This window comes from Nelusetta ayraudi, unplaced genomic scaffold (genome assembly GCF_046127955.1).
Source record: "Nelusetta ayraudi isolate G7.1 ecotype Tasmania unplaced genomic scaffold, CSIRO-AGI_Nayr_v1 ptg000038l, whole genome shotgun sequence".
NCBI classification, from domain to species: domain Eukaryota; kingdom Metazoa; phylum Chordata; class Actinopteri; order Tetraodontiformes; family Monacanthidae; genus Nelusetta; species Nelusetta ayraudi.
The window spans coordinates 625,578-653,011 of NW_027466088.1; positions in this window are offsets into that span (position 1 = coordinate 625,578).

Here is a 27,434-nt window from a genome sequence, read left to right on the forward strand (position 1 = left end):
TAGCCTTCCGACTCAAGATCTGTTTTTTTACAATGCCCATCTGCCATGGATCCCAAAGTTCCCATGCAATTAAAAGTTGTGACACCTTATCTGAATGATAACCCTAGACAGCTCAACGGATTGCTAGTCATACAGACAACAATCAAAATTGGAGTGAAACTTGTAACCACAATGCCTGCAACATGGTGGTACTTATGGTAATAATCATCAAATACCAGTGTTCTTCGTGACCAAATGACAACATCTGATAGGATTGTGCCACCTTGAACTGCAATCAACTTAAATTTTGATAAAAACAAGCAAATTGTACCTAAACTACATCTTCAATCAATCCAATTTGAGCACCCTCTACCCCATAAACTGAAGATACTGCAATACAAACTTGGTAGTACAGTATTTCGTCATGCCACATATAACTAGGAATGCTAATTGCTTGTTCACATGACTAGAATTGCAGTACATCAATCCAATACAAAATACACACTTGTGACACTTGTCATCAAGCTCATAAATCCATCGAGTCGAGATGAGCACGTGCACGGAGTCGGACTCCGTGAGTTCACATAAACAGAGCATTGCGTTTGCATAAATTATGCGCGGCTATCGAGCTAGAAGCCGAGTCCGATTTGGTGCACATAACCACACTATAATGCCTCTCAATGTCCTAACCCATGCCACGCAACACAAACGTGAAGGACCGATTTGAGTTTCTCACGGGACCAGCAGTGAAGTCACAATCGTCGCCCCAAATGAAATGTCGCAGCAGGAGCCTGAGGATTTTCTGAGTCAACATGCTGATCATCAGGTAACGTAATGTTGGCTTCCTTGACGACATTAGACAACTCCCTGTTTATATTTTATCCATATTTTAGTACAAAGCCTCCTTGTTTTCTGATCTGCTCCTGTTTGACTTGTTCGGTTTTTGTTTTGACATTATGCTGTTAGTGTTTATTTCAAATTAACAAGAAGTACCGGTACAGATAGTAGGAACTTAATATAACACTTGCGTCAAACAAAGAATAACTAACTGTATATATCATGTCTACAGGAAGGAGCTGGTACATTAAGTGAGAATATTCAAGAATATTAAGAGAAGATATATTCAAGGTTGTCCTGAGGTCAACTGTACCAACCATTGCCAGAGCTTATGGAGCAATTTGATGTTATTGTACAGTAAAAATGGAATATTGGAGCTGTCGCAAAACAAAACAAAAAGCCAACTTTAAGGCTTATTATCTCCAAAATGATATAGTAATCAATCAAATTTAGAAATCAAATGTTTCTAAATGTGAAGTCAGTAATGTCAAGTCAGTGCTTGATGTGTCATCAGCAGGCGTCGGCGTCAATAATGGGGCATCGGCGGGTTTCAGGGCGGAATCGCCAGGCGTTGGGAAGCGTTGGCGGGTGTCGGGGGCTCGTGGCCAGGTGGCGGACGTCACAGCAGGCAGTGGCCAGGTGGGCTCAGTCCCGCAAACGCTGCTTACAGCTTTAATTTTGTATTGCTTTGATAACATTGTTTAAGTTGAGTTTAAATTTACACTATTTTTTTTTTTCTTAGCTGCTAATTGTTCAAAAACGCTGATGTTAAAAGTGTGTTTGCACAGTAAATGTTATGGCACTTTAATTCATATGGCAGTACATTTAAAATAACTGGCCGTCAAGTTCCAGGAACTGACAAACTGCACTGAGTTGAGTGAGATTCTCCAAAGGAACTCCAGTATAAATGTGGACTTTACATTCTAGTCCCCTGTGAAGAAAAACCCAAAAGTGAACGTTTTTGTGCCTCACCCTTTCTAACTGGGACATTTGCAAGGGAACGCAGACTGGTTATGCTGCTCCCTGATAAAAGAAAAATGTTTCTGCTGTTACCTCAGAAATTGCCTGTTATTATTGTGGCTCAGGATTTTGTAGGTAGATTTTTTTTATTTTTCATAAGGAACAGGATAACAGTAATGCCCTGGCATTGGCAATAAGCTTTAATTTTGTATTTGCATTTTTTTTAACTTTAGATTTACATTAAAAATGTTTCTGTGTAAAGTGCTGATGTTAAGTGTTTGCACGATAAATGTTATGGTGCTTTTGTTTATATGGCAGAACATTTAAATTAAAGTGTATGAAAGACTTCTTTTAAATTCATTATTGGCTTTTGCGTATACGACGTGATTAATCGTGATTGATCAGGTAAATCATGCGATTAATTGCGATTAAAATTTTTAATCGTTGCCCAGCCCCAGTAAAAACATTTTTCTGGTGCCAGCATTTCGTGAGGCAGAAGTTGATTCATACTTCAGTGCCTTGGAGCGAATAGCTTCGCCACTCAACTGGCCAAGAGACATGTGGCCTGTCCTTCTCCAATGCAAGCGGGTGGGAAAAGCACAGGAGTTGGTGTCTGCTCTTTTCTTAGAAGACAGCCTGCAATATGATGTTGTAAAGGAAGCAATTTTTCCTGCTTATGAGCTTGTTCCTGAGCCCTACCGGCAAAAATTTAGGAACCATAGAAAATCTAGTGGTCAAACCTTTGTCGAGTTTGCATGGGAGAAAAGCAACCTCTTTGATAAATGGTGTGCAGCTAATGATGTCAAAAATGACTTTGAGTCACTCCGTGAGCTCGTTCTTTTAGAAGATTTTAAAGACTCTTTGCCAGAGAAGGTGGTAATGTTCTTGAATGAACAGAAAGTGTCGTCATTGTCCAAGGCTGCTGTCCTCGCAGATGAGTTTGTGTTGACCCACAAAAATGTCATCTCATCTTCCCCCCCGATCGGACAGGCCTTCTGCTTCTCGTCCCACAAGAGCCGAGTCTAGCCACCTCCCCCTTGAAAAGGCTAGAGGGAAGGGACTTCTGGTTTGGCCATAAAGCGGTAGACTGCGCGACACCAGGGCTCTCGACCGTCCAGGGTAAAAACTCCCCGAAAACTTGAATAACTATTGTCAGATATCATATTAACTACAAAGTGATCAGGGGAACGTTGGAATGGGAAGGAAAACTCCATTCAACCAAAACAGAAACACGGTAACAGACAATATGGCGGAACTACCAGCTTGCTCTGAAACAGAGAGAGATGGCGAAACGAACTCCTCGTGACTAACGACGCGAAAAAGGGCTCGGACATAGAAATTATTAGCAAGGAGATACGGGATTTAAAAACGGAATCAAAAGAGGTCCTTCGCACGTTTGGAGAAACACTGAGGAACGACGTGGAAAAAGACTTGGACGACTTCAAAGACGAAATAAATCAACAACTTGCGAAAGTCATCACTGAACAGGAGCTCCAGACCGGCAAGATCAACCAGGCTGAGTCGCGGATTGAAAAGCTAGAACGTTGGGCACAGGAAGCTAATGACGCTCTGGTCATATCACTGAGAGAACAAAAAGCTCTTCAGGACAAGTTAACTGACCTGGAGTCCAGGCCGAGGAGAAACAACCTACGTATCTATGGAGTCACTGAAGGAGAGGAGGGAGAATCTGTGGCCAAGTTTGTGGAAGACCTGCTGAAAAGCAAACTGCACCTGCCAGCAGATTTTAATTTCCAAATTCAGAGAGCACACCGCTCATTTGCACAGAAGCCAGCGGACGGTGCCCAACCGAGACCCATCATTGTTAACTTTCTGGAATTTACTACCAAAGAGAGGGTCCTGAGAGAGCTATGGACAAAGAAAATAGAACTGGGGAAGAAAGTACCGTCATTCCATCACGATTACGCGACAGAGAGGGTCCAAAAGAGAAAGGAGTACAACACTGCTAAAAGAATCCTGAAGGAGAAGGGCATCCGGTTCCAGACGCCATTCACCAAGATGAGGACCCACTGGGATACGGGAACTCGAACCTACAACAGCGCAGAGGAGGTAAAGGAGGAATTGGCGAGACGCGGCCTGGCGGAGAAGACGGCGGTGGCGACGGGTGCGGAGGGGCCTGCGGCACTCGGTGCCCCGCACTACGACGGAGTGGCAGTGCAAGGAGGGATCCTGGAGGGGCTACGCATCAGCAGCGACACGAGCCAGAGAAAAGCTACAAGAGTTTCAAAGATTCTTTGATTAAATTCAGAGAATAAAATGAAGAAAGCTGGTAGGGATGTTCTAGTATGACCAGTGTTTTTAGTTGACAAACTATTAAAATTGAATTCCCATGTTAATAGAAAAGAGACTGTGGGAAGTCCGGGTCGCTCCTTTTTTTCTAACGTTGGACTCATTTAGAACGACTAAAATACTCATTGCAGGTTCAAGTGTCATTTCTAAGTTAGGTTAGATTTTTGACTGCCTTCACGCGGGCCGGACAGAGACACGCCGTAGTTTGGCCATGCCTGATCTACAGGAAACACATCTCTCTCAGCAAGAGCTAAATCAACATGATTTAAAAGCTAAACTCGACACAACTAATGGCAACAGAAGTCAGACCCGCCTGTCGAAACTTGTCAACGTCTCTCTAGCAGAACTCGGGACGTTTGATGTTTGGAGAGACCTCCACCCGTTACAGAGGACTATTTTTTTTATTAACATTACAGACAGATACAGAATAGAGGAATGTAAAATGGGAACGACTGACTTGTACTGACACAGTATTAATTACCTTATTATTTGTCTAAATAAGAGGAAGAAAAACACACTTTGGAGATTAAATGTGGGTATGCTAAATAATCCAAAAACACTGGAGGAGGTTAAGAAAGAGATTAAATGCTCTATGGAGGAGAACATAGATAGTCCAGTAGACACTACCATACTGTGGGACACAATTAAAGCTGTGATGAGAGGGAGGTTAATAGCGAGGGCAGCCTATCAAAAAAAGACTAGATGTGGCGAGGGGGAGGGTCTGGCGGATGTGGAGACAATTCAGATGCTGGGTATAAAGGAAAATTGGGGGGGGGTTGCCTGACAATGCCACCTGGGGAGTTGCAGGAAGAGCTTAATCGGACTAAGCAATAATTTGGTTTTCTCGTCCAATCGGAGTTCTCACCTTGTCCCCCTATACATGCAGCTGAGAAATTTGAATTACTGACGGGAACGTGTCCTCCTCCCAACAGTAGGGGGTGGAGTGAGCCTTTTCAGCTGGTCAGCTGCTTTCGGTTGACATATTACATCATTATGATATAGAATGATAGTTCATAATGTACGTGTTACTTACTTTGCAGATAAGCTGTACCCTATTTCTTGTCTCATGGTTATCTTAAAAGATAACCATGAGACAAGAACGTTGTTTGCTGTTGGAGGGCTACAACAACACAATGTCTTCAATGCTACGCTTTGTGCCGTCGCCACGGACCCCAAACTCTCGTTCTTGTTGGATGCGGGTTCTGCGCAGACTGGTGGGAGAGTTTGTGTACAGGTTTTGCAAAGGAACGGTGTCTTCAGTTATACACGCTCATTAAAGTGCCGACCGTGGAGGAAGCTTGTGCCGCTGCACGCCGTTTCCAGCAGAATAACCGCGAAATTATCGAAATAAAAACAAATCAGAAAAACATGTCTTTGCTGTGCTTTTATTTACAAAGTTGAAATTCTTCTAACTTACAAAAAATGTGAACGAAAAGGTAGAAATATAAATACGAAGGAATACGTATTTGTTCAGGGCTGCGCAAAGCCGAGGCCCTGCATTTGCTGCGCTACCCTTTTAAAAAAGGTCTCTGTTGTGTGTTATTTTAATATGTCCATCTCTTTTAGAAGAGAAAGCATCGCCCCGGTCTCATCCTCTCTCCAAATGTCAACATTCTTATTCGCGTTTGCTGGTTGTTTCACGCCGTCTGTTTTGTTAGACGACGTAGTTCTGCGGTGGCGCGTGCGCACTTGCGTTGTCCAGTTAATAATCCGACTAAGGCGTATACATGGCCGAGAAATTTGAATTCCAATCGCATTATCTGGGTGTCTCAATCGGAGTTCTCCGATTCCAATCGGAGTTCTCAAACTCCGATCATAATCGGACGAAGGCAATAATTCAAATTTCTCTAGTACCATGTAAACGCACTGAGGGACGCAAAGATTGCACTCCGGCGCAGGTGTGATTGATGACGTGAAGGTGGGGGCAAACCCACCTGCCACATAGTTAATTAATTCAATTAATTCATTAAAGTGCTTTTTGAACCTTTGGCCGCTCCGTAGATTGTGGAAACGGGAAATGAATTGACTCACAGCACACAGTCACACGCTTGCAGCCGGCTTGTAAGCACAACAAAAAAAAGAAAAAGACACTGAGCGTAGATGAGCACTAGGAAGGACTAACATGGATAAGGCGTCAATTGTAAATGGAAAGTTCCACTTCAAAACCCTGCCAGATGGCAGTCTTGACAGGACAAAAGTGATATGCATTTACTGTAAAGCTGTATTTAGTTTCCACCGGAGTAGGAGCAGTCTTACGTTTCACTTGTCTGCGAAGCATACAGCTGACGCGGAGAGCCCTCCGCCCCCTTCTGAGGTAAAGCAAACCACGTTGGATGGTGTGGCACGGAGACCACTGGCCGCGTCCACCACACGCCACCTTTCAACAGCGGGGGCTAAATGGGTGTGGCTACGGCTTGCAGGCCAATTAATGTGGTGGAGGACGAGGGTCTGCGCGATATCATATATATTATACTGACTATGGATGAATATGACACTGACTGGATGATTATGGCACTGACTGTGGATTACTATGGATGCTGAACAGCTGTTATAGGCTATACTGCCTAACTGCACTATATCAGTTGAGTCCTGTACTGTATTGCACTGCCCCCTGTTTAATGCACACTTTATTTATTGTTTTGATTTAATTTAATTTATTTTGTGCATCACAGTTTGATGCAATGCATAAGTGTCATCCTTTTGTCTTAATGGCTGCTGAAAAAGGGGGATGAATAGTTCGAGTTGAAAAGTAAAATAGAGAAATTTTGGTAGTACTAGTAATCATTACTATGTAATGTTACAGTTATGCCCATCTGTTATCTTTGTTGGGCTTGAGTTTATGATTATTTTTTTTTTTACCCTGTGCATCTTTTGTTTTGTTAGTCGTACTTGTCATTGCTCCAACACGAATAAACATGCTGCATCCCACTAGATGGCGCATTTGCCTTATTTACAAGCACCATGGTCATCGGAGCTGATCGCTGCCACTCTCAGCAGCGTGCGTCTACTAAGGTCTACTAAGATTCCACAATCTATTACACCTCGTGAGCAAAACAGGCTACAGGTAAAATTAAACATCTTCAGTTGAGCAACTCAGGCAAGTTAAACTGATTTAAAAACAAACAAACACTATAATACTAGGAAAAGAATCCTCTATATGTCAATAAATACAACAGATTGAGTATTCATAAAAAAAAAATGCTTACTTTAAATAAGAAAATCCAACAAACCAACAAGTGCAACACTAAAAAGCAAAACAACAATCAAAATAATGCTTAATTGCCTTAGTTTTGTCCCACACTTATCAGCTTAGCTACTAAGAATAACACACATTATTCACCTGGACAGAAGGAGGTTCTGAGGAACGTGTTGGTCCTGGAGCTTCCTGGTCAGGATGTTCGGGAGATCCCTCTGGCTCAATGTCTGGAGCGCCAACATATTTTAGAATTGCTCCTGCAGAGACAAAGCTCATTAGATCATCAAGCAAAATAGATCAGAAGCGCATTTTCCTATTTTATTATTACAGTGATGTTGCAGTAATATAGGAAAATTAAAAATTCATTTGTTTTTAAATTAAACATTATGGTTGCAGTGTCCCTTTAAAGCTTTTACCCAATTACAAAACTGTCATTTTTAAGAGTTTTTGGCATTACTTTACACACTGTACTAGTTAAAGTAATAAAACTAAGATAAATGACCCACTGCCACAACAGTCTAAAATAGTCAACACCATGCCAAATAAAGTATTTCCATAAAATATTTCTTTGAATTATAAAACAGTAGCACATTTCTAATTAAGGGCCTACAAAATACAAACTAAGCTTAGTAAATTCATCAAGTTAAGGCTAAAATAACATTAAGAGTCAAATATGTGAACTGAACAATAACAGGGGACTGACTACAACAACAACTACAACATGCCCTCCGTCCCTCCCTCCCTGTTAGAATGTGAATAAACGGGTGTGGAGTCAATCAGTCATTCCCATGGCAGGATAGGCCAACATGGCAGGACATGGTCAACTTTCATAAAACAAACAAAAACGCTGATTCATGACGAACAAATATTAGCCAGCCAGCTAACATTTATCCGACGCTAGCTAGCTAGCTGGCTAGCAGGACAAATAAACAAACTTGGGGGGGGACAACGGCGTTTCCCCTCCACCTCTCCAGCCCACATCACAAACAAATAACTTACCTTTCCCCTTTGCAAGTTTTTCTTGATCAGTTTTCTTTTCCTTCCGTTTTTCCGCACCGCTGGAAGTCCTTTTTGATGCCATTATGGCGTCTGTTTGTTTTTAATCCTCTCGCTAACGGGAACGAATGGTAGCTGTCAATCATTCACGTCATACCTGTGCGTCGAAGGCCCGCAACGTCACAACCTGCGTGACAGTGCGGCAAGCCCCCAGAGTCCAAGACGGCGTCCCATTCCTTTCAATGAAGTTGCTCACCCAGCGCATGGCGCCCAAAAACTTTTTGACTTCCGCATTGATGGGATAATAGAGCATGCGCAGTTGTGTCAGTGTGGAGACCGTCACTGACAGACGTGCGCGCTCACGAACCGTACAAAATTCAACATGGATATCAATGTATTTTTTACAGAACAACTGACGATTGTTGTTTGGAAATTTTATAAATAATAATGATTATTATTATTATTATTATTATTATTATTATTATTATTATTATTATTATTATTATTATTATTATTATATTAATAAAATAGTATTATTATAATAATATACTATTATTTGTGTATTAAACAAGTGAGCAATGTGCCACTGAATAATAAATGATAATTCTTTGAAGCAACTCTCTATGGACCATAACAGCACTGCCACACATATTTTTTTTAATGAATAACCTCTTTGGAAAGCAGACAAAGTAATGAAATGATTGGTCTATTTATTTCATCAGAACTAAAAAAAAAATTAAAAAAAACTCAACGATCTTGAAAGTTCCTCCCTTTCTCTTGCACCTGTCGATGTGTGTAGCTAACACAAATTTGCAAATATTTTGTCGTCCTCGTGGAATTAAACAGCACACCATGTTAATTTATCAGCGAGTGCTCTCTCTTTTCATGCAATTCATCACGCTTAACATGTAATGCTGAATCATGAAAGCTATGGAGCAAAAAATAATAATTACATAAACCACGAGTGAAATAAAATGTGTCATTCATTCAATAAAGATTTCATTCATTCATCTTCTATACCCGCTTATTCCTATTCAGGGTCACGGGGGTCTGCTGGAGCCTATTCCAGCTGTCTTAGGGCGAAGGCAGGGTGACACCCTGGACAAGTCGCCAGTTCATCGCAGGGCCACATAGAGACAAACAACCATTCACACTCACATGCACACCTACGGACAATTTAGAACGTTCAATTGACCTCACATGCATGTTTTTGGAGTGTGGGAGGAAGCCGGAGAACCCGCAGAGAACCCACACAGACACAGGGAGAACATGCAAACTCCACACAGAAAGGTCCCAGGTCCAGGCCCCGGAATCGAACCCACGACCTTCTTGCTGTGAGGCGGCAGCGCTAACCACTGCACCACCGACTATTTTATTACTTAGTTGAAAATGCCATTTTATTTCATTTAACAAAGCATATCATTATTTCATCATGCATTTAATTTTTTTTTTTGTGGTCCTGTGTTTTAGTGCTTCATAATTGTATTCTGTTGTCAAATTTGCCCATCAAAGTCAGATTAGTAATCCTGTACATCAGTTTAAGGAAAACCAATTCTAGGTAATGGATTGCAGATCTTGTAGTGACCTGTTACAATGGAAAGAAATGTATACATAATAAGTACGTCTGTGTGCCCGATATTTTAGCTAACACTAAACTTTCTGCACAACTGTCTGCATTGTGCTTTTTCTTCGGCCACAGAGAACAGAAACGTCTGTAGTTCTTTGTTCACCCATGGTACAGTTTCATAAGCTTTTCAGTTCTTAATACGTGTTAATGTAAAAATCCACACGCGAGGCATTTAAAAATGGCGGTTTTGGACTTTCGTGAAAGACTGCCTTTGGCCAATCAGTGTCCTGAACGTTGCTACGTCACCCTTATGGTCTCAGCTCTGCTCGCTTCAAAACCCCAACGAGGCAGGTACCAAAATCCTAACCCCTGGGAACGTGACAATTGTTTTTTTCAATTGAAGTTTTCGTTATTTTGTTCGTTTTCGTTAACTATTATAACCGTGGTCAGGACCTCTAGTGAGAAGATCCACTGGAGGACATTTAGAGCAAACAGTCAGACAACAGCAGCTTCACCACATCAGCTGAAAAATGGAGTTTGGATGCTTTCAGCTTCAAGTCGTGGACAGAAAATGATGCTCACACTGTCACACTGATGTTTTCTTCTCCAACCTTCTCTCAGCTCCAGAGGTTGGTGGTCTGCAGGAGCTTCTACAGCAGCAGAAGATCAGTCTGGAGAGGAGATGTGAACGTGTGACTGAAGGTGAAGAAGCAGGAAGTCATACTCTCCTCAACAGCATCTACACTGAGCTCTACATCACTGAGGGACTGAGTGAGGAGGTCAACAGAGAGCATGAGGTCAAACAGCTGGAGACCAAGAAGACCAAGAAGACCAAGGAGATCCTCCACGACCGTCCAATCAGGTGCAGCCAGATCTTTGAAGCCTCACCTGAGCAGCAGGGACTCAGGGAGTCAGAGTGGTGCTGACCAGGTCTCTGGGCTGGACTGGGAAGCCTTGGGGTCCCACTGGAGGAGCTGGAGGAGGTGACTGGGTCCAGGGAAGTCTGGGGGTCTCTGCTGAGGCTGCTGCCCCCGAGACCTGACTCCGGATACGGCAGTAGAAGATGGATGGATGGATGGATGGATGGATGGATGCCAGGTGATAGAACATTTCATAAAAACAGACTCTGCATTATAACTTCTATTACACTCTAAATAACTCACTCCAATATAACTGCACTCGTCCTTCTCTCACATTACATTGGATCACAATGACCAAACAACACAACAAACACAATGATCCAACTGTACTGCCACGTCCTGACTCAGTGTAGGTCTGTAGGCCTCTTGGACCTTCATGTGAACCACTGCGTGTTGACTGGAGGTGAAACATGACTGACTGCTGTCCTCCTACCTGGACAATGCAATCTCACGTTCATTCTGCTGCAGATGGCCATTTTCATTTTACACCGTCCAAATTTACAGCTCAGGGCGCTGGGACGAATTCCAAATTGTGTGCAGATACAGGCCTACACTTCAAATAATTATGAGAAAAATCCAACGTAAAGAGAGCACTTCCATTAGGAAATAGTCAACATGAAATTTCGTCTTCTACTGACACCTGCTGGTCAAATTGAATAGTTGCAAATATTGTGAAGAAATTGTCATCTAATTCTAATCCTAAACAATATGGCCATTCCAAGTGAAGTATTAAGACAATTAATCAGGTTTGTACTGCTTGATTGAACACATTCATCCCGTTCCAGTGCACTAAAACCCACTTCCCTTCAGGACCGTGTCAGCGAAGCCAAAACTTCCTTGAGTGACGCTGTTTCCCAGCATGCAATGCGAGCTAGCGATTCACAATACTATTTCATCACAAACATGAATGTAAAAAATAAAAAGGGACGAAAAATGAAACTTCAGGAACACCAACCATTGCAATACAAGCAGAACTGGGCCGAAGTTTTATATTATGTACACCAAAATACAGCCTTCTGGTGGACAAGCCATACTATTTAATCCGTGTCCTCCTATGGCACTTCAGTGGGTGGGAGCTCATCGTAGAGGTCACGTGCTGGGTGGGTCACCCCACCAACCACCTCGGGGAAGGTCTAAGACAAGAGCCAATGGTTACCCTTGCAGGGTATCACCTGATACGGGTGAGCGAGTGAACAGAAAATATGGGTCAACATGTGCAGTCGTAACAGGAGAAGCTTGTTGGCGGAAATGATGCACTACAAGTGGATGTGACGCTAATGAGTGCGGTGGATGAGGTGGAGCAATGCTCCAGAACCCGATTCAGACTACTCTCCCTCCACTTTTTTTGTTTTGTATGAGCGTTTAAAAAAAACAACATAATGATAATCGAATAAGCTTTAGTTTATTAATCAGAATTAAAACAAGTAGGTTTTGCCCTTACAAGGTTGTAGTTTTGTTATAGATGAGTTCCTTTGTTGTAGTTTGGCGCTTGAAAAACTATATATGGGATGTACCATGACCTGAGGGATTTCCTCATCCCATCCCAGCTTGGTTCTGATGCTGAATGTGAATGTATCTTGCTGTACATCCCACTGAGCTCCAAGGGCCCTCTCCATAGGGAGCTGGTCTCTGTCAAGGTTAAGTGTTTTTACCTCTTTAGCTCTCTGCTCTTCAGGAATGGCGGCCAGCACCGAGCGATGATTGCTCACCCACTTATTGAGCTTAAATCCACCTCTACCGCACAGGTCTGTTAGCTGCTGGTACACATGTATTGCTTGTTCCACCGTGCTGACGGCCTTTAGACAATCATCCACGTAGAAATTTTGACCAACAGTGTTTATAACCTCGGCTGGGAAGTCATGCTGATTGTCGTCGAATGAAGCACAGCTTGGGGATGACACTGCCCCAAAGATGTGCACCAGCATCCTGTGCTCTTGTAGGTCCTTTGTAATGTCCCCATCTGGCCACCAGAGGAAGCGTAAGAAGTTTACATCCTGGTTGGAAACTCTTACTTGATGAAACGTTCCCTCAATGTCAGTCATGAATGCTACAGGGCCTTGGCGAAAACGAAGCAGCAAACCTAGCAGTGTACTTGTCAAATTGGGACCCTGCAGGATCTCTTTATTTAATGATGTTCACTCACTTTCAATCTCACAGCCACTAAAAAACCTGATTGTGATTGAGAGGTCGGAGGAGGGATGACCGTCAGGCTGGCTCGACTGCTCCTCCTTCTCAGCCGTGGTGCGTCCAATCAGCAGCCGACATCCAGGACCGCACCTGCAAGGCGTCATCCACTCTCACACACACACACACACACACACACACACACACACACACACACAAACATAGAGGCATCTAGATCCACCTGTGGGTCATATCACCCCCTCCCTTCAAAACTAAACCCTATTAACATACCTACAAACAAAACTAAACAAGAAAAACAGCTCAGTTCCCCCGAAATAAGAATTCCGCAGCTAGCCCACGTCATAATGCACCTGCCAAAACATTATCAACCCCCCTTCCTGTGGCAAATCTGGAGATTGAAGTCTTGCAGGGGCAGAGACCACCGCATCTACGAGGGCATTATAGTCTGTAAAAACCTGACCCCAAATGAACATCAAGATGGGCACTGTCAGAAGGAGAGCCAAAGCTTCTTTCTTAACTTCCCAATAATGACTCTGTGTGCGTGCTGCTTAGTTGTGGCATGTCCCTCTACTTCTATGTCATGGTGCAAAACTGACGTACGGCGGGGGTGGTCAGAAAACAATAGTGGGTGGCTCTCAATTAATTTAACAATATCATGACGGGCTGATGCAGGCAAATGGGACAAAAACAAGCTTAAGTTATTCATAATTTCAGAGTTTCCCAGGTGCGCCGAAGGAACACCGATTTTTTTTTTTTTTTTTTTTTTCAATGAGCCGTCCCTCCGCCAATGGGCACGGAGGGGGCAGAGGCTCAGGCGACACATTTTTCCGAGCGAGTAACGCCCGGTTCACACTGGACGCGGAAGCGCCACGAAACGCCGCGAAGCGCCGCCGAGCGCTTCCATTCGGCGCCCATGTTAATCAATGTAGTAGTTCACACCAGACGCGAACAGGCGCGCGGCTCCCCTCGCGGATCGCGCCATGCATTTAACGTCAGTTCACTGGACGTGGAAGTGAAGCGCCGCCGAACGCTTCCATTCGGCGCCCACGTTAATCAATGTGGTGGTTCACAGTAGACGCGAACAGGCGCGTGGCTCGCGGCATACATTTGTTGTTTCGGCGTCTGCTCTATTTCGTGCGCGAGCCGCGAGCGATCCTCGTCTACAGTACAGGAAGTCGCTCAATAAAAACGAGAAAATCCGGTGAATTTTCAAAATAAACTAATTTCAAAATAAAAACCGAATGACAAATTCGATCATATATCATATTTGTATGTTATATTTGTCAGTACATTATATCAGAGTGCGAGAGAGATTAAAAACACACACACACACACACACACACACACACACACACACACACACACACAAACACACACACACACACACACACACACACACACACACACACACAGGAAGACTTGATCAAAATACGTCTGTTTGATCCTAGAGATGCCGGTCAATGATCATTATGAAAGAGGTCTTGTCTTGAGATGGACACCTGAGTGCGTGTTTCTATTTATTTACACACACACACACACACACACACACACACACACACACACACACACACACAAAAGTAAGCTACGGAGCAGGCTGGCTACGGGGCGAGGGGGGGCGATGATGAAAATGATTTTTTTTATCTAATTTTTTTTAAAGAAAAAAAAAGAAGCTCAAGTGGGAGTGAAAAAAAGACTGCAGCTGAGCAGAAGCGCTTGTCGACCATCGCGGAGCTGTTCGCGTCTGGTGTGAACCAGTTGGAGCCTCGCTCGCGAAATTCGTCGGCGCTCCGCTTCGTGGCGCTTCCGCTTCGTGGCGCTTCCGCTTCCATTGAAATGAATGGCACGAGCCGCGCGTCTAACAAAACAGACATTTGGAGAGAGGATGAGACCGGGGCGATGCATTCTCTTCTAAAATAGATGGACATATTAAAATAACGCGCAACGGAGACCTTTTTAAAAAGGGTAGCGCAGCAAATGCAGGGCTCCGGCTTTGCGCACCCCTGAACAAATACGTATTCCTTCGTATTTATATTTCTACCTTTTCGTTCACATTTTTTATAAGTTAGAAGAATTTTAACTTTGTAAATAAAAGCACAGCAAAGACATGTTTTCCTGATTTGTTTTTATTTTGGTAATTTCGCTGTTATTCTGCTGGAAACGGCGTGCAGCGGCACCAGCTTCCTCCACGGTCGGCACTTTAATGAGCGTGTGTATAACTGAAGACACCGTTCCTTTGCATAACCTGTACACAAACTCTCCTACCAGTCTGCGCAGAACCCGAATCCAACAAGAACGAGATTTTGGGGTCCGTAGCGACGGCACAAAGCGTAGCATCGAAGTGTTGTTGTAGCCCTCCAACAGCAAACAATGTTCTTGTCTGCCTTTTAAAATAACCAGGAGCACAAGAAATAGGGTACACCTTATCTGCAAAGCAAGTAACACGTACATTATGAACTATCGTTCCATATCATAATAGATTTAATATGTCAACTGAAAGCAGCTGACTATATATATATATATATATATATATATATATATATATACATAATAGATTTAATATGTCAACTGAAAGCAGCTGACTATGTATATATATATATATATATATTAACCTCTTTCATTGAACTCCAAAACATACATGGTCAAAATCCATATTATTATGTTGTTTTTTTTAAATGCTCATACAAAACAAAAAAAAAAGTGTGACATTCACTTGTAGTGCATTATTTTTGCCAGCAAGCTTCTCTTGTTACGACTGAATACATTGAACCATATTTCCTATATACTCACTTGAATCAGATACCCTGCAAGGGCCCCGAGGTGATCGGTGGAGTGACTCGCAACCAGCACGTGACCTCTACCCACGGAAGTACCATAGGAAGACACAGCTTAAATAGTATGGCTTGTCCACCAGAAGGCTGTATTATGGTGTACATAATATAAAACTTCGGCCCAGTTCTGCTTGTATTGCAATGGTTGCTGTTCCTGAAGTTTCATTTTTCCCTTTTTCCCTTTTTATTTTTTACATCCATGTTTGTGATGAAATAGTATTGTGAATCGCTAGCTCGCATTGCATGCTGGGAAACAGCGTCACTCAAGGAAGTTTTGGCTTCGCTGACACGGTCCTGAAGGGAAGTGGGTTTTAGTGCACTGGAACGGGATGAATGTGTTCAATCAAGCAGTACAAACCTGATTAATTGTCTTAATACTTCACTTGGAATGGCCATATTGTTTAGGATTAGAATTAGATGACAATTTCTTCACAATATTTGCAACTATTCAATTTGACCAGCAGGTGTCAGTAGAGGACGAAATTTCATGTTGACTATTTCCTAATGGAAGTGCTCTCTTTACGTTGGATTTTTCTCATAATTATTTGAAGTGTAGGCCTGTAGTTGATGAGGAACCACGGTGTGCTAACGCTACTCAAACAGCTTAGATGAAAAAAAGGGAGTGTGATTTGGGTTTGTGGTACATTATGACAATCTTGGACTTGCAAGACTGAGGCGATGGTTCAATTCCCATCAATGTGTATTATATATGCGTTATTTAGCTCATCTATTCTACATTTTAAATAGATCACATTTGACATCTGACGCACTGAACACTTACTATTGAACATATTTTTAAACTATGGGCTATTTAGTCTTGTTTTAGGATATAATATAATTCATTGCACAAACTGTGAGGCTCAGTATAAGAGCTATAGTCTACTACAATCAGTCGTGCCAAAAAAGAGACATTGTCTTTATTTTTCATTTTTATTTTATTGTATCAGCATTGAACCATACAAGCATGTAGTGTTGTCCAACAAAAATGCATGGCGAATCAAATCCCAAACAACCTATGAAACAATGAACACGTTTCCATTGCACTTCATTTTATTGAGCACTAGATGACCTCCTCGAGCACTGTGTCATTGAAGCCTCGAGTAATGAACCATTTTTTGAAACAAGTGTCGAAGCTTCAACAAAGCCTCGATCGGCCATCACTACCTACGGCTGCGTGCTCTAACACCATTTCAGAAGTGACTAACTGCAGAGTTGGGAGCGGAGGAGGGACGACCGTCAGGCTGGCTCGACTGCTCCTCCTTCTCAGCCGTGGCGCGTCCAATCAGCAGCCGACATCCAGGACCGCACCTGCAAGGCGTCATCCACTCTCTCTCACACATACACACACACACACAGACACAAAGATAGAGGCACCTAGACCCACCCGTGGGTCATAACACTCCGTATGGATCTTTTCACTCTGGCATTGAAAGGGGGTGCTAGCGCTATCCGTTTGCTAAGCTATGTACAGACAGCACCACCGCTTGCCGAACCACATAGTCACACCGTTTATATACAACAACTCGTCATCAATATCTCTAAAGTAGAAGTCAAGAACTTTTTTCAAAAACGATAACTAACTCAAACTTTTTTGTGTGTTTATAAAAACAAACTGAAACAAACTTAAATTGAAGTCATATTTCACTTCGTTTACGTCTGTCAAATGAATATTTGCCCAGGAAAATCTTTTAGTTTTACGCAGTAGCACCTAAATGCACCTCGCGTTCTGCGACATCACCCCTCTTTCACAGCAGTATGTTGACGAGCGACTCGCGGCGGGAAAGTCCGATATGCCACTTTTTCCCAATACGACAAAGAGAGTGACAAAAGCCAATGTCTTGTGGTGGAAAGACACAAAATATGTGGCTTGCTTCTAAAAAGGGAAAAACCCAGACAAACCTCCATTTAAGAAGCTCGCACAAAGCAGTAGTGAACATGTTTATTGAGACTGGGAAGTAGACATGACAGTTTGACTCAGTTGACTCAAATATCCTGTGGCGATGAGAGTGGTTATGGCTATCTGATAAAGCAAGATTTAATATTGGGAATTTAACAAAATGAAAAGGAACCGACAACGCCACCCTGGGAATTCCACCCAGGGAGTTCTACTAAACACAAAAGTAATAATTAGGCACACAGGTAAGTTCTACGAGGAAGGAGTAGGAGACGTGGTTCAGAATGTTTAAAATATCAAACTAACTTTTATTCAACATTTAAAAATAAAAGGAACAAACAGACCAACACTTAAAACAGAGCTACTGAGCTCCTTATTCTTGGTGTAGAAACTGAGGCTTACCGATGAGGGGGCCAAACGGGGGAGGAACCAAAGTCACATGTACTGAAATAGCAAGAAAAACAAACAAACAATGCAATTAAAAACACGCACACCACTGTAGCTGGACCGGCGACTTGATAGTGTAACGTCTGCTGTCTGAGGGTCAGCAGTGGCGACGTAAGCAAACGAAGACAAACAACGCGAGAACGGAAAAACAACAAGTAAAACCAAGGCAGGACGGAAGCAACATGCACCGTCCACCGTCTGTACGGGGCGGCTAGCACAATCAAGTGCGGGCGAAGCGGCAGTGTTCCTGCACTTATCTTATAGGACCGAGTTTTGGGCCACAGGTCTTGATCACCAAGCGTCCTCCAGGTGAGGAGAACAACGAGGAGGCTCTGCGCAGCTTTGTGCTAGCAGGCGGCTGTAGTGTGCCGGTGAGGTGTTCAGGAAGCACTGTAAAAAGAACGGACAGGTGAGGTACTACGTACCTATGCTAATAAGCCATCATAATTTAAATGCTAAAATGTCCGCACCTGATCCTCTTAAAACTCGGGCACACAAAGCGGATGTTCAGTGTCCCATTGACCACAATGGACCACTAAACAAAGCTTTTAAGAAAAATGCGAAATGAAGCAACTGAGAGCTAAAACAACATGCAAACAATGCCACAGTGCAGCTTTTCTCAAACGGGTCAATTTTGAAATCATTTTAATCAACTCTGTCTTCATTGATCAGAAGCTTTTTGCAGATTTGGAATTAAAAAAATTTAACTGCAGGAATCATAAAATCGTCTCATCAGTGACGTTTATAGAGCCATTAAAAAATTAAATATGTGCTGAACAGACGAACGGAGGTGTAAGAGGCCTGTGTGACCAGCAGGGGGCAGCAGAGGACCGACAGCCGCAAGTTCCTCCTCAGAGAGGCCTGAGAAGGTTCTGCACCTTCAGCTCCTCCAGGAGGTCCTCAGCAAAGTGTCAGAGTTTGTTGGTTTTTTACCTCGGTCGGCAGAGTCACAGTATGAAGCTTGCAGCCAGGGGGCACTGCAGCTCACTCAACACCTACATGGTTTGAAAAGGAAATTGAGTGGAATTCATCTGGAATGAAAAGAAAAGCACAACTACAGCAGAAAAACTGAACACAAAGACGCACAAAGTTTGAACTACACACTGATTTTCATCATCAGTGACAGGACCCAGCCCCTTCACCCACCGGGAGGATCGGTACCCAAAGCAGGCCCGGGCACCCAGAGGCCCCCCCCCTACGGACCCAGTATGGCGCATCGACCGCCCCCCTCCACCCCCCACCCCCCCAGCCGCCCCCACCGCCCCGGGACCCCCCGGCGCCAGGGGACAGCCCCCCCCCGGCCCCCGAGGCCACAGCCGCACCCCCGTCCCCAACGCCGGCAAAGCGGGCCCCCAAGCGAGAGTCCCCCTTCTTCCCCCTGTGCCCTGTAAAAGAAGAAAATAAATAAATACATACATAAAATAAAAAGATAAAGAAAACTCGGGTCGTCACCGCCCAGCCGCCCCCAAGCGGCGCAGGGGGACCACCCGGGCAGCGGCCCGGTCCCAGGATTGGGGGAAGGGGGACTCCGCCGCAAGTGGCGAGGTCCCCATAAGCCCAGCCGGTCTCGCACCCCAGGGGCACCGGACCGCACAGGGTCCATCCAGGGTGGGAAAGATGCCGGATCCCGCCCCCGCTAGCAGGCCGACCCCACTGTGTGTAGGGGTGTCAGTGTGTGTATATGTGCACTTGCTGGTGTGTTGAGCTATGGTGCGTTTAAAATGGAGGGGTGGTAAGGCCCTGGGGCAACCACACTGCTGCTGAGCAGGGCGATGGAGACCCTCATCCAAAGCCCTCGTGATAATGTCAGTGGGTCATTGACTGTGCGGGGGCCAGGTCCTCGCCAACGAGGGTGCAGTCGGTGCCCCATAGCAAGGGTGAGGAGACCGTACTGGGGGCAGGCCCACCGGGGACCCAGTCGCCGCCCACATCGAGTCCCCCGCGGCGCCCGGCCAGAAGGCCGGGCAGCGACCACCCAAGACACAAATCCCCCAAAACAGAAGAAAATAAATAAATTAATTAAAAATGTAGGGAAAAAAAAAAAATAATAAAAAAAATACACCTATTATGTGACCAGGGGGGACTCCCGGTCAGGGCGCCCCCTCAGCGACATCGGGGCCGGGGACACCACAGGGATCCAGGAGCCAAAGGGGGCCCACCCCCCACCGCCCGAGGGCCCCGGGGCAGCGGCAGCGACCAGGGAGAGGGAGGGCGAAGGTGGGGCAGAAGGCACCACCCGGGCACACAGGAGCGGTAGCCGGCGAACGCGCAGCCCCACCCCAGGCATGCGACCCCACCGCGTACGATCCAGCGCCAGTCCCCAGACACAGGGACGGACCAGCCCTCCCACCAACAAGGGGGCCCCCAGACCAGAGCCAGGGACCCCCCCCCGGAGCACCACCCCCTGAGCACCACCCACCAACCATCAGGCCCAGCCCCCCGCGTGGTAGACATCCCCCGCCGGGGCACCCAACCCCCGACCCCCCACCAACCCGCAAAGCAGCCGAACCCCCACGCCCAGCCCCCCCCCCCCCACCAGACCGCACCCGGCCCGCGGCAGCACGACCACGGCTGCCCACATCAACCAGCAGCCTCAGCTATTGATTGATTACTAGTTAGTTATAGGATGAAGCAGACATTCCTACCAAGGAGGTGTGATCTAACAGTAAGTTGCTATATTGTGCAATGTGCAGGTGTTGTTTTGTTTTCCAGTTTGTGAGGATTGTTTTCTTAGCGATAGATAAGGAGGTGATCAGCATGCGAGATTCTGCCTTATCTGATTTGATATCACTGAGGTCCCCTAAGAGACAAAAAGAAGGAGTGGCTGTGATGTTGTAACCAACCTGTGCTGATAGATCATTGCATACTACGTGCCAGAATTTATTTACTGGTGGGCAATGCCATACAGCGTGTAGGTAATAATCTGGGACATTAACTGTGCAGTGTGAGCAGGTCTGAGAGGCGGTCATGCCCATCTGAAACATCCGCTGCCCGGTGTAGTGGATCCTGTGGAGTACTTTAAAATGTATTAATTGTAGAATAGGTTGTTTTATCAGTGAAAAGGTGTTCAGGCAGATTGTTCTCCAGAAATTAGAGTGAGGCTGGAGAGACAGGTCTCTTTCCCACTTAACAATTGGGATAGAAATTGTGCAATCTGTATTTGTAAGCAACTCACTCCAATAGAACTGCACTCGTCCTTCTCTCACATTACATTGGATCACAATGACCAAACAACAGAACAAAGACAATGATGCCACTGTGCTGCCACATCCAGACTCTGTGTAGGTCTGTAGGCCTCTTGGACCTTCACGTGAACCACTGCGTGTTGACTGGAGGTGAAACATGACTGACTGCTGTCCTCCTCCCTGGACAATGCAATCTCACTTTCAATCTCACAGCCACTAAAAAACCTGATTGTGATTGAGAGGTCCTCAGCAGCCAATCACTGTTGGGAGTCCAGCCTTCAAACACTCCTCCTGAATCCACAGTCACATCTGTGAGCATCTGGAACTTTGGCCCCGATCCTCCACACCACACAACTTGGGATGACAGCGCCACCTACCTGTATACTTTCAGCAGCCAGTCCCATGTTCTGACCCGTTTCCACTGTGGCCTGTTGGCTCATCTGGTCCAAAGTCTGGATCATCAGTGTCCAGGTTCATGGAATGAGTCAGTGTGCCGCCGTCCTGTGATGTCATGATAGAGAATCACTCTATTTATACTAATGTGCAGAACCACTGGAGTGTGGAAGCAGACAGTTACCATAATCCAAATGAAAAAGCAACAGCAGAAATGCTTTTTCATTTTAAGAACGTGGCTGCATTATTTGACTCATAAATAAAATCACCAATAAGTCCATTATGGTCCGAGTATGTTTTGGTCATTGGATTGAAAAACCAAAAACGGACGCTAATTTGTTTTTCGTTTTACAATGAAAAAAAAACAAATATGAAATATGAGACATTTTTCCTTTTAACTGTGTGATATTAAATACAAGAAAATTTGAAAATGGCTTGATTCTATTTTTATAGTTTGAAGAACAAAAAATAAAATCACTAAAACACAAAGACAAAAAACAGTGCGTTTTACCCTGGTCTTTGGACGGAGGTACGAGATCAGCAAGTTAGAGGCTCGTGTTGACTCAGGCAGAGCGCTGCAGATTTGCTCACTGGTTGTAGGAGAAAAGCTAATTGTTCATTGTAAATGTCTCTGGAACCCTACTCGGAAATCATTTTTCACATGGCAAGACAAGGCAAGGCATCCTCACAAGTTTCTGAGCGGACATCGCTGGAAAGTGGCAGGACAAGAGGTTCCTCTGCAAGAAATGTGAGAAGAGTTTGTGCTGAACATGGATGGCCTAAATGTGAAGGGGCTCCCCGATACACAGCTGGAGATCGAAGTGGCAAAAGCAATAACTGAGGTGTTGTAACAACTCCACTGGCAGATTAAACACGCTTCACAATGCTTCTGTGCTACGACTGAAAACCCTCTAGTGAACCAAAATTGATTAATTAATTCCAACATCCCCCCTTTTGACACATGGTCTAAACCGTGCGTCAATTTAGCGAAATGTGAAAATAAATGTTTTGGCAGACGTCTGACTTGAGGAAGTCCCTGCATTTCCACAGTGCCCCAAAGTCATGAACGACACCAAACGCATAACGGGAGTCTGTGTAGATTGTGACAGACTTGCCCTCTGCAAATTTACACGCTTCAGTTAGCGCAACCAGCTCTGCCCCTTGTGCTGAGAGGTGACATGGAAGGGAGTCAGAGCAGATGACCTCCGAGTCGGAGACAACTGCGTAACCAACTCTGTTGGCGCCTTTGTCGTCCCGGAATGCTGAACCATCTGCGTAGAAAACAAAATCAGCATTAGCAAGGGGTTCGTCAGGTCAGGTCAGGTCGGGGGGAGAAAATTGTGTCTAGCTCTGCTAGGCAGTCGTGTGTGGGTTGGGCACGTTCGGTGCCCTGGCGTGGACAGCAGCGTTAACTGCTCTCAAATGTTGAACAAACCTCCAGTCATCACGTTGAGGAGGAACTCTGGCCTTTTTTACAGGGAACATGGGCGTGCGCACTGGCGAGTCGGGGCATGGGACAATGACACCTGCTTCGAGAAGAGAATCAAAAACAGGAGTGATCCCTTCAACAGCTTCTGGCTTCAGAGGATATTGCGGCTGGTTGGGCCGAATATCACTTTTGGGTGTGATCTTCACCGGTTCGGCACCTTTGATCAGTCCCACATCGTATTTGTGAGCAGCCCACAGTGAGGAGGGAACCTCACTCAGTTCCTCGGGCAGCTGCGATGTGTCAGTGAAACATGCAAAACTCGTGTTGTGGCGCTCGCTGTCACATGTCTCTGTCAGGTGCAGACAGCGAAGAGCCTGTGTTTCCAGTGGAAAATCAGTCTGATGCACATTCAGGGTGGGGGAGTAAAATTGTTCCCGCTCCTTTCGGTGCCAGTCTTTGGTCGACAGGCATTTCGTCAAAAACGGACCTAGCTCCTTCCACTCATCGCCTGGACTCTTGGAAAGTGAAATGTGTGGGGTAGACCCACGGACAGAAAAAAAAGAAATGCACTCTGCTCTGGTGTAAGTGAAACAGAGGCAACGCATCGTTGGGGGCCCAAAAACAACGGAGAAACAAAGAGGTCATCATTCACGCTTGGGAAAAAAAAAAAAAAAAAAAAAAAAAACTGACTCTCAAACACACTCTTTCTTTCACGAGTTGCACTGGCTGTGCAGTGCAAATTGGGAGCTTTCATGAAGTGAGCATCACCCGGCACCTTATCGTTAGCCGCCACTATCAATTCTTCTGGGGCCTCGAGGGGAAGCAACCACTGATAGCCAAGGTCGAGGAAGATAACGACCTGGCAACAATCAACCCGTCGGGGGTGGAGATGAGATTCATGCCCATGGCTAGAAGCAAATCTCTTCCCAACAAATTCATCGGACACACTTCTGACAATACAAAGCTGTGTTTAATTTGGTTTTGTGATGTGCATGTCTCGTCGCCGTAGTGAATACAAGTAGGTGGAGTGGTGAGAGGCTCTCTCTTCTTCGTTCCAGCTGCTCCGACAGAATAAACATATCTCCCACTTTTTTTTTTTACACTGGGGAAGTTCTTCTACACGAAGGAACGACAATGTTGCTCCGCTATCGGCTAGGAACGTGATATTTTTACCCATGATTCTAAAAGTGACCCGCGGCAGTTTCTCAAAAGCAGCTTCTTTATACAACGTGTATGTGGGAGGAGGCGGCACGTGACGACGCTCTAAACCTGTCAATGGTGCTCAAAATTTGGTCACGTAAATCAACCTCGAACTCTGTGTCAGTGTCAATGCATGTCTCACCGTCAGGCTGAGAGCAATCAGTCGAACCTAAATCATTGTCAGAAGAAAAATCATCATCAACATGTAAATCAGTATACGTTTCCGAATAATCAACATCAGAATATGAATCAGTGTACGTGTCTGCAGGGGAAAGGGAAGTTAGAGGGGACAGCAAGCATTTCTTCATTGCAAGAAGCGTGTTGCATGTGTGTGTGTGCATCACTTCCCTGCGAAGACGCTGTAGGCCGGGGGTCCGTCTCGCCGGGTCCATGCCGTGTCCCGCACTCCACTCTCCCCCCTCAGCTGCTCTGAGTTGGATCCTCTTTTCCGGCCCTCGCGATCACTCTCTTGGCTGCGGTGGGCATGGTTCTGCCCGCGGTGTCTTCCTTTGTCAGGGCATTCTCTGGCCCAGTGACCCATTCGGCCGCAGATGTGGCACGCCCCCTTTTCGCCTCTGTCTCCGCTAGTCGCCCTTCGTCGGTTGTCGTTGTTCCTGTAGGGCCGTCTCGCCGTGTCACTGAGGAGCTTCATCATGGTGAGGGAGGCACGCTTTATCTTCTTGTCCTCTGCATCGCTGGCCTCCTGCAGAAGCCTCTCAGCGTGCACTGCATGACGTCGGACCTCTGTCAGCCGGGCATCTTCAATCCCCACGCAGCAGCTTCTGTTAACTGCTTTGGCGATCTGGGGGAGCAGCCCTTGTCTGAAAGCAGTGATGAGGCTGGCCGTTTGGTTGACGGCAGTCCTGATGAACGTGGCGACGCTGCGGCGTCGGTGCTGGAGTGCGCAGGGTTGTACGGTGGTAGCGTTGGATGAGGGCAGGCGGGAGGAGGGAAGACAGGCATGTCCAGGAGAGGGTCCTTCGGGCCTGTAAGAGAAGGATACAGACGATTTGGTGCATTTGAATGCTCGTGTGTGAGCGGCTCCTTTTCTCCCTCCTCTGGTGAGTGTGTGTGAGTGTGTGCACCCTCTGCCGTTATCTCTGTCACCCCTGTGCTCCAGCGCCCAGCGCTGTTCACACGTTTGTTTTTGTTTTTTTTTTACTTGTTTCCTGTCCCTGACTTCTGCTTCAGTTTTCCAAAATGAAAAACACCTTTCATGATCTTTGATGATCTGAATTGCATATTTGTTTGTTTTTTTCTTTTTTGTAACCTTTCCCTCTGCTATCTTCAATTTATCCCAGAGGTTTCTCAATTCCTCCAAACTCAGTGATCCCCCTGCTGGGAAATCATACTTTTCAACCCAAATTCCCAACATGTCAAGACAATCTGGACCATATTTTTTCCTCATGTCGTCCACAATTGGTCCCCCCTGGGGAACAGCAGCAGCCACTTTGCTCTGGTTCTTCCCCAGCACTGTCTAGTTAGACTTATTACTCTGACTTTTCACTAAGTTTTCACAAAATTCCAAGTCAGAAAATACACAGGCGTCCCCGTGCACCCCTTTTTCTTACTCTGGAGCAAAAAGGTGGAGAAAAAACTCACCCCTCTGGTAGTTTACCTACCAGAAGCTTCCAGCTCACTTGTGGAGTGGGAATTTCAGTGTTGATTCAGAATCAACACCGACCTGACAGGCACGGTTAACGTATGCGCTCCGTCCTGCCCCGGGACCGTTCGTAGACGACAAGGAAAACAACCCACTGGTCACTGATATGTCTGAGACAAGAACAATTACTTCTCACCCGATCTCTGAATCAGCACTTCCTTTCCAGGTTCGCTTGGATAGACGTGAAGCCGATCAGATCCACTCTTAGACGCCGATCCTCTCATCTCTGAATGCTTGGTTCAAGGTAGAGGGGGAACGAGGAGTTTCCTCCGTTCCTGGTCCCGGGCCCTCAACGTCCCAGAGTTCCACTGACGGGTCTCCAGCAATCCTGTTTGTGACGCCAAATTGTTGTGGAAAAGAGCGAAGAGGAATACTGGGATAATAAGTAATTTAATGAACAAACAATAAAAAAAGGGATCGGAGCTCCGAGGCACAAAACACAGTAAAATGGGAGTGCGAGTGCGAGGTGGGAAGGAGGAAGAAGGTCTCTTATACACAGGACTGGGAGGGGATAAGATAAGGAAAGAACAGGGAGGAGAACAGAGAGAGACAAACCAACGACTATACGATAGTTGACCGATTTCACAGCTCATATCCTGTACAGGGAGAGGATGAGCACATCAGTGGCAGGCCATAAAACAAAGTGAAATACGATGCGTATATGTTAGCCTAGGATTCTAACAGTTTACACGTGCTACTAGTGATCATACAATATAAACCAAGATAAAGAATAACACAAGAATACTCTATCATGTTCGACCCATCTTAATAACCGAGATTTTTTTTCCAGGTGCGCTTTGCTCATCTCTTTGTACCAAATATTTAGGGGAGTTTTTATAACATCACATAGATTATTAGAGTATATAGTCTTGAAAGCTTTGTCACCCAGCAGAGATTGAAGTGGGATATCTAGTTGGTCAAATTCTAGCTCCTTCCATTTTGCATCGTAACCCGCCCTGCACCAGTAGACTATATACTGCAGTTGTGCTGCTTTATAGTAGTCCTCCAAGCATGGGAGTGACATCCCTCCCTGTTAAGTGTAATGTTTTGTAGCGTACCCTTGGTTTCTTGTTCTGCCATATGAATCTAGAAATGATCCGATTCCATTCACTGAATTTCTTATTGGGTATTTCTACAGGTAGCGATTGGAGTAGAAATAACAATTGTGGTAAAATAACCATTTTTTAAGTATCTATTTGGTTGTAAAAATCAAGTACTAGGGGAGTCCAACTGTCCAGATCATTTTTAATTTTGGTTGTGATTCTACCGTAGTTTACACTATATAAATCTTTGGGGGTCTTGGGAATATGAAGACCTAGGTATTTCAAAATTCTGGTTTTCCATTTAAATTTAAAGGACTTACGTATGTTTTCTTGAGGTATGTAATTCAAAGTAAGAGTTTGAGTTTTCTCTATGTTCAATTTGTATCCCGAATATTAACCACATTGGTCGAAGGAGGGCATTAATTTAGGGAGACTGGTATCCGGG